The 10,923-nt window shown below is 37.2% G+C and overlaps 1 pseudogene across 1 annotated transcript; it reads right to left on the bottom strand.

The window, feature by feature from the left end:
• Positions 1-3,633: 3,633 nt before the first annotated feature.
• On the bottom strand, positions 3,634-4,038 carry LOC308432536 (annotated as a pseudogene). Its single transcript has 2 exons — positions 3,959-4,038; positions 3,634-3,845 (listed from the first exon to the last, which is right to left on the bottom strand). The product of its transcript is annotated as an uncharacterized misc_RNA (transcript).
• Positions 4,039-10,923: the final 6,885 nt, after the last annotated feature.

The following is a 10,923-nucleotide window of genomic DNA, read 5'->3' on the forward strand; positions in this document are numbered from 1 at the left end:
CCTGGAGTTCAGGGTCTAACTGGGACAGAGCAAGGTTAGGCCCAGATGTGGGTGAAATGGTAATTTCAGGATGGGGTCCTATGCAACTAGCACAGAGGCGGGCAGATCTCTGAATTCTTTTGCAAAGTAAAAGAAAAGGTGTGTTTGCCATCGCCTAAGAATTAAGGGGCTGGGTATGATTTATAGTGTAATCAAAAGGGAACTTGGAGTAAGTGACTGGATTCATATGTAAAATAAAAAGCCTGGCGTTTGATCTGCAAAAGATCAGCTATAAGGAGAACTGCTTGGAGAACTATCTCAAGCAAAACATTGAGAGAGCTGTCTTGAGATCTCCAAAGAAAACAGAACTCCAGAGAGATCAGACTATAAAGCTGTCTCAAACAGAACATAGGCCACCAGCTTGGACCTACAATTTGATTTTGAGTCATTTCTTTCCAGGCTCCCAGACACATCTTCCTCAGAACCACTTTCCAAGCCTAGACTGGTCCTCAGCAAACCTCTAAACAGATTTGTCACTGAAATAAGATTAAAGTCTATCTTTAGCTTATACCCTCTGTAGTTTCTGTAAAACCACATCTTCAAAGTTGTCAAGCCACAGCTCTACATATGGTAGAAAAAGCTGGAACAGTATAGCAACAAAGCTTTAGAAATAAAAATCAAAAGGCCTCACTCTAAAATCATTTCCAAATAGTCCCCATATTTTTCTCAGTCAGTTTGGGTTGTGCTCATGGTTATTTTTAACTTGATACAAAGAGTCCTAAGCCAAATCAATGAGCTCTGTTAACCTTGTGGTCATGTCTGTGAAGGACTGGTTGGATTGTAAATTGAGGTGGAAAGACCCACCCTGAATTTGGGCAAAGTCATTTCATTGACTGGATCTGGACTGTATGAGAGTAACTTCCCCTTCTTTTCTCCTTCCAAGAGAAGTGCTAGTCTGTGTGGAGACTGCGGTCTGAGTTGTGACCTTGAAGGAAGCAAACATAGATCATTACTCCTGAACTAAGATAGAGCAAGCTTTAGTTTGTATACTAGTTGCTTTTTGCTGTTGTTACTCTGAAGATATAGTTGACATGAAGCTAATAATGGAGAAATAGATTATTCTACTATAAGTTTGAGAGGCTACATCCTGTCAGGGAAGGGACCGCATGAGGTCAAGAGATTGGTCTGATTGCACTGGGCAGAAGTTAAGTTTGAACAGGAAGTGGTTCAGGTTTCAAGGTCTCATGGCCCTCCCACAGTAACCAACTCTTTTCCATTAAAAGTGCATAACTCTTTTTCTTAAAAGTACCATAGCCTCCCTAAATCTTCTCAGAACCAAGAGTATTCACATGAGTATGGGGGATATCTCACATTCGAACAGTAATAGTTTGTAGACAATGAGACCTAGATAAAATATGTGGAGGCTCACCTAGAGGAGCCAGATTTCAACAGTGTCATAACAACAGAGGTGCACACAGACTACGAGGACTGTGTGAAAAGTTCTGGACTTTAATGCATGCAGTATAAGCTCTACACACAGATTTATATTTTGCTGTTCATTATATTTCCAAAGTCAGTGTGAGTATAGGTTGATGCATAAAGATCTATTAATACAGGAATTGAGGTATAGGAGTACAGTGAGCTTGGAGGATATTACATCTGTGCTTTTAACTGCTGAGCCATCATCCAACCTCCAATCAATTTAGTTTTAGTGCAAAGTACAACATGCAGTTTAAGTAAAAGAAGACATTTTCCCCTTCAGTATTTGCTGACCTACCACAAATTACTTAACACAGAGACATTTTAGTATAATCTCATTCTCTACAAAAATATGTGAAAACATACTATATTTTGTCAATAAAATATAAATATGTTATGAAAAGTTAAGTAACCTCTTGTTTAATTAAGCAAAGTATATTTGGTAACTGTGATTGAAAACATCTTGTAGTTTTGTTTATTGGAAAAGATGTAAATAAGAAAAGAATTATATCTAAATTTACAGGAAATATACATGAGCTACTGACAAACAATGCTAGGCCTGCATCCATGAATACAACCTGTGGATCACCTAGTTTTTTGTTTTGTTTTGTTGTTGTTTTGCTTTTGTTTTTACATCAAGTATCACCTTGACCAACAGAATGAACAATATACTTCATCACTGTTCTACAGAACACAAGAAGCAGGATTCCCTATTTCCTAAACTAGAATACCAATGTTTTGTTATTTCCTTATTAAATAATAAATTTTACCCAAAGAAAGGAACTCTAGAACCCTCTTTGCTGTTTTTTATTACTTAAAACCTTTTCTTGCCCAGACATGTGTTTATATAATACCTTTCCTACTCAGTACAAACAGCCAAAAGTTCACAATTTTTCAAGTATTGTTTAGAATGCCACCCTTCTGAGTTATCCTCATTGCCTTGAAGATAGGTCACAGCCATTAGCACTGCCTTTTAATGCCCAGAAAAATATGCACAATGAAAATTTTTCTTCATGTTTCTCTCTACAGTAGTCTAGAAAAATTTAATATTCATTTCTGCTTTTACGCCTCTTTTTTTCACTTCCTCTCTGCTCACTCTTTCTTTCCTTATGTATAGCTTATTAGTCTGGTATTTTTTTTTTTTTTTTTTTGAGAAAAGCCAGCATAAAGCACTTTTATTGCAATAATAAAACTTGAATCACATATGTAGTGCAGAGGGCAGGGGACAAAAGCTTTCTCTCACCAAATCACTACATAGGACAGCAGAGGGTGAGAAGGAACTGGAGGAGGAAAAGCCAGGAAGCTGAGATCAGCAGAGAGAGCCAAGCATCAAACCCAGGAGATGCTGAAGCTGTGAGGACCAGCATCATTTCTTAGAGAACACTCAGGGATTTGTCACTCGGACTGGGCATCCATTGTGTGGTGAGGCTACAAACAGCACCTTCCGTTTAAACTTTCCACGGAAGTTCTTAAAATTTAGGAAGTGGAGCTTAGATAGTTACAAGATTACAAAAGTCCAGAAAATCCATTAGAAAAACCATAGGATGAAAAACAAATTAAGCCAGGTCACAAAGAAGGCTTCAGAGGTCCCTGCCGCCCCAGGGACAGATGTTGTAGTGTCCACACAGCAGTGATGGAACCTGCTTCAAAAGGCAGCCATTCTTAAAGATGGAAGGACTGTCGGAAGCGAAGGCTCTCTCCCTCCCTTCCCACTTCGGTTTGGGCAGGGCTTTCAGTTTAACAGGACTCCCTCACTGGAGAAAGATCCAGCCGTCAACAGCATCTCGAATCTTCCATGGCTCTGCAGCACAGCAGCAGAATGTCTTAATATATCATAGATAAAATTTTCATCCAAAAAATTAAAATAAAATAAAAATACTTGCAAAAATCCCACCCCCAACACCAATTCCTATTCTAAAGTTAACCCACTGCTTGTGCTGTTCACACTTGACAATATACCTCATTGGGAACTTAGATAGATCTGAAAGACGGTAACTGAGTCTTCACCCCAAAACAAAGTAACTTGAGGTTTATGGCATATAGTTTAGGTCAAAACACATACAGAAGGGGGAAGAGGACATGGAGGTGTCCGAAGCAAAGCTGAGGGACGACCACATTCAGTTGGGTAGGTGTCTATACAAAGAGTGGTGGGCATCAGGAAAGCTCCCGATGGATTCATGTGCACCCATCTGGGGGTACCAGATTCCTCCATGGCAGATCCATGTGCAGAGCTAAGGGAGGAGGCCACTTCTGCCATTCCAGTTTTAGAAGCTCCACATCAAAAACAAGAGTAGCATGTGGTGGGATGATGCCTGGGTGCCCAGTGGCTCCATAGGCATAGTCTGTGGAGATTATCAGCTTGGCTCTCTGACCCACACTCATCAGGGCTACCCCTTCTTCCCAGCCTCAGATCACCTCCTGCTTGCCTAGTGTAAACTTAAAAGGCTTGTTTCTGTCCCGAGAGGAGTCAATTTTTTTTCCATCTTCAAGCATCCCTGTGTAGTGCACCACGCAGGTCTGGCCGCGCTTCGGGAAGGTGCGCCCATCTCCAGGAGAGATGATCTCCACCTGCACTCCCATGGCGGCGGTGGTATTGACAGAGGAGAAGGACGCGGGTGGAGTGCCTAGTCTGGTATTTTTATTTTAACTTAAAGGCTACTTTTTCAACTAAGGCAGAATTTTTATTTTTCTCATTTATGATATAAATTATTATGCAATATGAAAATATACCATGACTTTAAAAATGCATTTTAACAATGTTGTCTATTTCCATTTACTTTCTTTTTCCAAATAATTTTAATATTTTATATTTTGCACCACAACATAAAAGTGACTTTAAATTGGTTCATGTGTAAATGTGCAAATGTATGAAGCAACAGAGAAACCTAGAAAACTTCTAAGAAATAATTTTGATTTAAAACTTGATAAGGTAAAAAATATTTATGTATTACAGATATCAATTTTTTCTATGTATTTTTAAAGAACAATGTCCCTTTTCAACTACTTCAAGTAATAAAAAGTTTATTGTTTGAATAGGAAAATGAATATTTTTAACTTCAATTATGAATTGAAAGATTACATTGAACATTAAATGATGTTATTTCCTTTTTCTCTAGATAGAAAATGCTTAAGGATTTATTGCAGTCATTACACAATGCATTAAAATTACATTAAAGAACTTTGGTTTCCTTTCTGTACAGCCTAAAATACTTTGAACATTAAACTCAAAATTTTTCCCTCAAGGTATATTTAAAATAGACATTGATATTTTTAGGGAATCAGCAGTATGGATTTTAAAAGTTTTCGTTTGTTTGTTTGTTTGTCTTACTTAAAAACATGATGATTAACAAACAAGAATAAAACCAAACTTAGGGAAAAAAAAAAAAAAAACAAGTGAAAATGATCATCACGAATGTTATTATAAATGATAGAATTCAACAACAGAGAAGATGGGCACAAAAATGTGAGTAAAGACAAATAGTAGCAAATTAAATTCATGGATGAATAATGTATGAATGCCTCTTATTAGTGATCTTTTAAAATTCTTGGTAAATCAAGTCATGATTATTTTAGTCTATAGGACACTTAGGGATGTATTTATCACAGATGCTTTGTGATCTTAGGATGTAAAATACACTGGCTGATTAAGTATATTTACATAATGAATATATTGAAAAAGTAACTTTTCAATAACAGATTAGTTAGTTTATTGAGATTGAGAAGCTCTTTGGAAGAGCAGAACAGAGAAAACTGGGCTATCATGTTCCTTTCTCTAGTGGCTACATCTTGTTATCAATTTGTCATTGTCTGGAAGGAAATGCAATCCAGAATTGGAGGACACACCTGTGAAGCAGATCTTGAGGCTGGGAGGCACAAGTTTGTGACCTGGCTTTTGGGGCATAGTAGCCATGAAAAGCTTAGGTTATGGCAAGGTGGTAGATTCGTTTAATCCCAGGAGACTGAGGCAAGGAGATCTCTGAGTTCAAGGTCAACCTGGGACAAAACAAAGTCCCAGATCTAGTCCTGGTGGGACTCACATTTCATCTGGAGCATATCTTCTGCTGGAGGCTACACAACGACATTGGAAGAAAGAAGATTTGCTCTTCTTTGACTGCTTGTACTTACTTGCCAGCACATATGTTGGAACCCCCTTCTACAGAAGACCAATTTAGACAACTAGCCTCATGGGACTGAGAAACTACGAGATTCTTGGTCTCCCCATCCACAACTGCCCATTGTTGAATGAGTCAGACTAAATTCCTTTCATGGAAAGAGAAATCCCATAAATTCTGCTATTCTAAGGAACGCTAAGTAATTCATAAATTGGTACCAGGAGTCAGGTATTGCTATGATAAGCCTGGCCATGTTTTTGTTGGAAGAATATAGATTTGGGGACTGTGAATTTTTGAAAGAAGTATAATGCTTTAAGTGGGGCTTAGTGGGCCATCATACTAGAAATACAGCAGACTTGGTTGCTGAGGGTAATTTGAACTGTGGAAGCCTTGCTCTAGAAGTTTCAGAGAAAAATAATTTTAACATGTGGCCAAGAGATTGTTTTGTGATGTTTTGGTGAGGAATGTGGCTGCTTTTTGCCCTTGTCTGAATAGTTTACCTAAGTTTAAGGTAAAGAGGTTTGCATTAATTTCATTGGCAAAGGAAGACTCAGAAACACCCAGCATAGACTTTGTTGTCTGGTTAAGTCTTATGAAAAGCATTTTGAATAAGTACTGTAAGTTTAGAAAGAATATATATAGTGGGTAAAATGGAGCTGAATTCTGTATTCATAGGTATTAAATTGAGTTAAAGGCGTGGTGACCTCTGGGCAAGATCCCAGCCAGCTAAATTTCTATTCAGACGTGTTAGTACAAGCCTTTGATTCCAGGAGGCAAAGACAAGCGGTTCTCTGAGTTACAGGCCATCCTAGGACAAAGCACAGTCTACATGAAGAGGATAGTGGTAATTACCTTTAATCCCAGAATTTAGGATGCAGAACCACATGGATCTCTGAGGTCAAGGTCAGTCTACTGAGCTCATTTCACCTAGGAAGTGCCAAGCTTAGGCAGTGAAGGGGTTAAAAAAATAGAAAGTGATAATGTAATAAAATAAGATGTGGTACATGTTCCTGCCCCAGAAAGTAGCAGAACTTGGCAGTTTCAGCCGTTTTGCTCTGTCTTTAGAGATGAGAATGGATAGGACTACTTGTACAACTGATGCTGGTTTCCTGGAACCAAGAAATTAGCAGTGATTAAGAAAAGACTAGCACCACTGAGGTAAAATCTTCTGCAAAGTGTTTACTTCGAGCACAAAGATGCTATGATCTAGAGAGAGCTAAGGTTGTACCTCATGCTGCACCTGTACTTGGTAATGTGTAAGAGTCACCCGGGTGGCACTGGTTTTGAAGGTATGAAGGTGTCACGTAGAATAATCTAGGCTTGGCACTATGTGAGGCCAGAGAGGGCCATTGGTAAATGTGCAGTATAGGTTTATGTTAAGGCAATATACATGAATGGACAGTGGAGAGGTAGGCAGGGAAAGAGGCTAAAGGAGCAGAAGAAAAGGTGGTAGGATGGATTCTGAAGGCAACATAGAATCTGATGTGTATGTTTCTCTTGGTCCATCGCTAGCTTTTTGAGGTAGTTATGATCATTTCTAAGGGTTTCTATGGGTCTAATTTATCTTTTCTGAGTGGGCAGCTTATATCTTTGTTCACTACTTTTAAGCTTATTGTGTAGAGGGTTTGTGGATTGAGAATTTAACATATAAACTAAATTGAAAAGTTACGGGGCTATGGAGTTATGTTTGTAATGGGTGGTGAAGGAAAGGAACATGCTGGCAGTTGGATCCACCTGGGAGAGAAGCAGCTGGGATGGTAGAGTGAACCACGCTTGAGTTATTAGAGGCAGCATAAAGCACAAAGTTAGAGATCCTCACAGTGCTAGATGGTCCCACAGGAACGGGCAAAGTGTGGGATAAAAAGTTAAACCACTTTTTAACATTTCTTGCAACAGTGTGCATCCCTAGTTGCAGATAACAGCAAAGGAGTAAAGGGTTCATGCAAAGGAGTTGAGACTTGGCACAATGAAGAGAGCCTGGGAAGCTATTGATAAAACCTAGTTGTAGTGGAATAACTTGGTGTATTGGAGATGCCAGTATCATAGGATAGCCACCAAGAACAGTAGCAGTAGTGGAATGGATCAACCTGAGCTTAGAGTGCTACAGAGGACAGAGCTGGAAAGGTGATATCAGCCTTTTGGAGGAACCCAGTAGATCCTGGACATTAAAACAAAAAGTTGTAACATTAAAGTTGCCTTGGAGATCCCAAGATGTTCAAGAAGCCAGAGAGCCATGGGCTGTGTCTGCTAAGCAAAGCTGCTAACAAGTAGAACCAGCCCAGGAGAAAGAATTTTGTTGAAGTCAACAAAGATGAAAAAGTAGTTGAAGATCTGAATACCACTTTGACATCTGACATAGAGATGTAAATTTTGAAGTTTGCTCATCTGTTTTTTTGTCTTACTTTGGGGATTATATTTAAGTCATTAGATGAATCTCAGAAGAGACTTTGAACTTTGGAGATTTACCATTATTGAGACTGCTGTAGACTATGGGTATTTGGAAGTGGGACTAATTTTATTTTTTATTATGCTATGGTTATGTATAATCCCATATACTCATGTGTTTAAACAAGCCTCTGGAGGATAGGAAATGGAATTTGATGGTTTGTATATGCTTGGTCCAGGGAGTAGCACTATTAAAAAATGTAGGCCTTTTGGAATAGGTATATCACTGTGGGTGTGGGCTCTGAGACCCTCATCCTAGCTGCCTGAATCTCAGTGTTCTCCAAGCTGCCCTTGGAACAAGAATTAGATATCTCATCTCCTCCAGTTCCATGTATGCCTGGATGCTACCATGTTTCTTCCTGATTAATAAGGGACTGAAACTTTGACATGTTAGCCAGCCCCAATTAAATGTTGTTCTTATAAGAGTTGCCTTGGTCATGGTGTCTGTTCATAGCAGTAAAACCCTGACTAATATACCTTTCCCTCTTTGCCTGAACTGAGCATCTAATGGTATACATTTAGAATCATCCTGCCTATGAATCCCAGTATACAGAACCACCAGGTACAAGCAGGTGCCACTGACACAGGCAACTCCAAAGAGACATATCTGGCCATGATTCACTGACTTTCTATTAATTATCTTTTGGTTTGCAGAAAATGGATCAGTTATTTTTAACCACAAAAACTAAAGAAATGAACAAAAAGTTAAAAATAAAATATCATTAAAAAGGTACAAAGGTAGAAGTTCTCTGGTACATGAGCATAATAGAGGAGCACAGGGCCTTAAGCTCAGGGCTTAGATCCTCTAACTATTAGAACACAAAATATATCAGCCTATAGAATCCTAATTCTATATAATACAATATCAGTTATAACCTGTGAATAATATCTATACAGAGAGAATATCTAATGGATTCACACAGATTTGCTCAGGTTAGCAATTCCTTCTCCAGGCACATTCTCTGCAAAGAGAGTTAGAGTAGGGAAGGTGGGCCCAAAGAGGCTAAGGGATGATGTAATGTTAGTCTGCAATATTCATATAAGAACAAAAGCAATTGTAACATTTCTTCAAACAGGTCTCTCAAACATAAATTTTTGCAGTGTATATATATATATTTTTCAGTCATTTGCCAGATCCTGTCTTTATTATTATTGTTAAACATATATACAAAATGTAAAACTATTCCATAGACTTCTAGAATTCTCCTTTTGATACTTGTCTATCAAAGTTTCCACTGTCCAGAGCTTATGACTATCTTTATACATTAAGACATATGTACATTCAAGGAACTAGATAAGACAGAGATAATTATAATCATATAATATTATTTGCACGCATATGATTACGTCTACTATAACTATAGGCATTGAATTTAATATGTCATGTACATTTCTGTTCCTGTAGGGCTATTTCATAATTTTAGGACTTTTAAATAATTTAAGTCATGCATATTCCATAATTTTTTACCCATTTTCCTCCTAACAGACTTAGTATTTTCTGCTTTTTGCTATTATAAATAATAGAGCAATAACATTCTTATAATTTTACATTTATGTATATTTATGAGTATTTTTGTAAGATAGACTTAAAATGCACATTTTAAAATTTGACAGATAACTGTCAGCCTGTCAGCCCCAAAAGCCACACCAGCTAAAAATGCTGAAGCTCTTTGTACTTCCATCAATAGAATATGAAAATACCAATTTTCATACAAAATTTTGCTATAGTAATTTAAAATACTTCAACATCTATTCCTACAATCTAATTAATAAAAGTTGAAATTTTATGACCACATTTAGCGGCATTACTTACTAAGAATGAGAAAAACATTTATATTTATTATTTGCCACTAATGATTTATCTGAAAAAATTATTATCTACTTTCTAAACTTTCTCATTGTTAGCTTTATGTCTTGTGATTTATAGACTCTCTTTAGAAGTATTAACCATTTGACTGCTATCTGTGAATGTTTTATTCAGGAGTTTTGTTTTATTTTGTTGTCTATTAACGTCTAATAATAAATATCACAGGCCATTGCCTAAGTGCTATTGTTTTCCTTCCACAAGTTGAAAGAAAAACACTATTGATGAAGATCATAGAGGCCTATGTCATAGATTGTAAACAAATACAGATAGTGCTCACACAGAACTGGCTAGCATCCATTATTCTCAATGATTCCAGCCTATGAATCCTGTCAACTACAGAAAAACGTACCTCTATGATATGTCCACCGGTGCAATAATGGTGCAAGTGTTAGAAGCATAGGTAGCCATTTTTAATTGAGTTTGAAATTTTCTCTCTGAAAGATATGACAGTACTGATAAGGTCAAGAGCCTGAGACTAGGTGAATCACAGACCATACAAGAGAACTACTCCCAATATTCTGTTAAGTGAATATAGTTATAATACATCGATGATGTATTGCTGTGGAGATAGGTTAATGTGACACTCAGCCCACATATGAGAAGCTCCTTTATTCACTGGATGGTAATTAAAACAGAGAACCAGGAATGGAGAAAGCAGAGATTATACTTCATTTTTGAATGAACCACAAAGGTGCTTTCTAAACTCTTTTTACCACTGTAGTTTCTTTAAAGAATTGAATATTTATGGCCCTGCCAGCAATCTAATAAGGGTGCTATAGTTTTAGATACTGTAAAAGATTCATAGTCTCATTATGTTTTGTTTTCAGCTTGTAAAATGTTATAGTTAATGATGTTGAGTAAAATTTCAAATATATATTTGAAATCTCCATTTATTAGTGAACATGGAAGGTTATTTTTATATTTATTGTTCTTTCTTTCTTTCCTATTCCCTTTATTTCTTTTTAAAAATTTGATATCCTTTTTTCATTTTCTTTCTTTTTTAAAAATTTTATATCCCTTTTTGCTTTTGGTAGATCCAGA

This window comes from Micromys minutus (assembly GCF_963924665.1).
Source record: "Micromys minutus genome assembly, chromosome: 18".
NCBI classification, from domain to species: domain Eukaryota; kingdom Metazoa; phylum Chordata; class Mammalia; order Rodentia; family Muridae; genus Micromys; species Micromys minutus.